We start from the raw sequence: 3,085 nt of genomic DNA, 5'->3' as shown, positions 1-3,085 counted from the left end.
CTACCTTATTGAATCCCTTTATTATTTTAAACACCTCGATGAGGTCACATCTCAATGTTCTAAACTCATGGGAATAAAAACCAAGTTTATGCCACCTCTCCTCATAATTTAACCCTTTTAACCCCGGCATCATTCTGGTGAATCTGCACTGTACCTTTTCTAAGGCCGATTTATCTCTCCCTCGGTTCGGTGCCCAGTTCTCCAGGTGGGGTCTGACCAAGGTTCATTACAACTGAAGCATCACTTCTGTATTCCAACCCCACTCGAGATAAAGGTCAACATTCAATTAGACTTGTTGATTATTGTCAAGATTTGTAAGGAATTTGCAAAGGATTCGAGGGGATCTTAGAGTTGGGATTTTTCTTTATTCTGTCCACTCAAGGAGTTTGATAACAGACTTACTCCTTTGAATTTAGTGCTGGATTATTGGGCCGTGATGTGTTTACTTGTTTGTATTTTGTTAAATACATTTGCTGAGTGTATTTAAATTTAAGCCGAGATTCCCAGGCCTGATGCTCTATTCACACATCGAAGGTGAGAGAGATGCTGTGGGACACACGATAAGTCCAGTCGCTGAAAGTGATTCACAGACTGGGTTTTGTGTTTAGTGATCCCGGGTACATTACTGATACCGTCCCTGGATCCCAAGGCTGGGAGAGGCACTCGGGAAGGACCGGGGAGCTGGGACTTGGCCATGAGAGTAATTGAAGGTATGAGAACTGAAATAATCCACAGTGAGAAAGGAGAAAAGGCAGAATAATCGGTAATGAGGACATCAATTAGTCTCTTATCTTGAATTTATCAAGTAATTGACCCATTCTGTTTGAAACAAAGTTGATTTATTTGACATCGATCCAGAATATTGAATTTCAGCCCAGTTATAGCGGTTATTAACATCAGCAGAAACAAATCCCAACTTCCAGAATGATGTTCTGCTGCTGAAACCCTCATCCGTGCCTTTGTTTACCTCCAGACTCGACTATTCCAATGCTCTCCAGGCCCGGCCTTCCACTTTACACCCTCCGTAAACTTGAACCTACAATCTCCAGATCAATAATCAGTCCCATTATTCATTGTGTCACTGGCCCAGGCTGTGGAGAACACGGAGCAGCTCCCACTCCCACAGCACTGCGGTATGAGCAGGTACCGAGTCAGCCTCAGTCATGAGCACTGGAATCCACGAGTCCGGGTGTGTCAAAGGTGCACGGTGAACAATCACCAAAGTGAAACATTTTTGCCGCTTCCCTTCGATACCTCAGCTGGTCGAGCGACAAGACTGTCGTAGAAAATAAGACAAAGTCATCCTTCCGTCATTTGTTCAATTCCTGCTCGAAGGAGAACGCGTGATTTTGCAATAAGCAGCAATTAGTTCAAGGTCGCTCTCTTAACTTTACAGGCACCTCACAGATTAACATGTTGCCATGAAGGCACAGGACGCCTCTTTTCCTTTCTCAAACCTGAAAACTTTCTGTGTCTGCCCAAACAAGGCTGCTCTGCCTCTGCTCACCAGCAGGGAGCGCTTTTGAGCAGCAATACTTCAAAACACTCAGCTCTCGCTTTCAGGCAAAAGAAGTCTTCGATCAGCACCGGACTCCACGAGTCTGAACGTGTCAACAGGCGCACGGTGAACAATCACCAAAGACAGCACTGTTTATCACTTCCCTTCGATAGCTCAGCTGGTAGAGCGGAGGACTGTAGTGAATAAAACAAAATAAAGTCATCCTTAGGTCGCTGGTTCAATTCCGGCTCGAAGGAGTGAGTGTGATTTTGGAATAAGCAGCAATTACCTCAAGGTCACTCTCTGAACTTCACAGGCAGCTCACAGATTAACATGTTGCCACTCAGGCACAGGACACCTCTTCCCCTTTCCAAAACCGAAAAGCTTTCTGTGTCTGCCCGAGCACGGCTGTTTCACTCGAGCATTTCCCTCTGCTCACCAGCAGGAAGTGCCTTTGAGCAGCAACACTTCAAATCGCCCTCAATTTCAGGCAAAATAGTCTTCGATCAGTCAGTCAGTCAGGGCTCTCGCTGCTCCTCGAGCTCGGGCGGCTGTTGCTTTCTGGTGACCTCGTCTTCCTTCCGAAGGCTCGGGCTCTTCTCAGCATCACTCATGATTACTGCGGCTTCCCGTTCTGCTGTTCCTCACTTGCTGATGCTCGATACCACCGATTGGAGCAAAGTATTTAATATATTCAGGGAGCGGCAACCCAAGGCAAGATTTCTCTGCTGGTCTTGGAGCAGCTTGAAGGCGAGTGTGAGGCAGGAACTGTGAGGGGCGATTTACAAACAGCAAACGAGGAATTAGCTCAACTGGTGGAGCGCTCACTTGGCCTGTGAGAAGTAGCGGGATCGTTGATTATATTCTCCACTCACCGTTTGTCTTGGGGCAATTATACAGAAACAAGAGTGTTGTCAGTGAGTCCATCGCCCATGGACTTCCTAAACTTCACTGTGTGTTTGGATACAGAGATATCAAGGGGCAGCAAATCTTTTGATGTGCTGCAGTAAGCAAAAGTTCTTGATTTTGCGATGCAGCAAAGATGGAAAGATGAGGTGAGAGATGGAAAAAAAGCTTCGTAATCCTTGATGCCTTCTCTGAAGATTGAATTCAGGACCTTCAGATTATGACACTGATGCACTGCTTGCTGCACTGAGAAGGCACTTACCAGGTATGGAGCCAGGCAGCACCACCAAGTAGGACAGCTTGCAAGGTATTGAAGGCCATAAAATTTTGCATAAAAAAATCCAAGCCAGGTAGGAATCGAACCTAATGCGTTATCCATTGCACCACTGGCCCAGATTATAACGAATTAGTAGCAGTGGGAGGCAGTGGGCATGGCGGAGGTACGAAATAAATACATTGCATCTGTCTTTCCCAAGGAAGAAGACGCTGCCAGAGTGTCAGTAAAGGAAGATGTAGTTGAGACACTGGATTGGCTAAAAATTTATAAAGAGGAGGTACTGGAAAGACGAGCTGTGCTTAAAGTAGATCCGTCATCTGGTCCGGATGGGATGCATCCTCGGTTGCTGAGGGAAGTAACGGTGGAAATTGCAGAGGTACTGGCAAAAAACCTCCAAACATCCT

General features: G+C 46.2%; 1 non-coding gene across 1 annotated transcript; it reads left to right on the top strand.

Annotated features, from left to right (window-relative positions):
• The first annotated feature begins 1,661 nt into the window (after positions 1-1,661).
• Positions 1,662-1,755, top strand: trnay-gua (transfer RNA tyrosine (anticodon GUA)). Its single transcript has 2 exons — positions 1,662-1,698; positions 1,720-1,755. It is a non-coding gene; the product is annotated as a tRNA-Tyr (tRNA).
• Positions 1,756-3,085: the final 1,330 nt, after the last annotated feature.

The sequence above is a fragment of the Heptranchias perlo genome, unplaced genomic scaffold (assembly GCF_035084215.1).
Source record: "Heptranchias perlo isolate sHepPer1 unplaced genomic scaffold, sHepPer1.hap1 HAP1_SCAFFOLD_538, whole genome shotgun sequence".
Taxonomy (NCBI): Eukaryota; Metazoa; Chordata; class Chondrichthyes; order Hexanchiformes; family Hexanchidae; genus Heptranchias; species Heptranchias perlo.
This window is presented reverse-complemented; position numbering and strand designations above follow the sequence as displayed.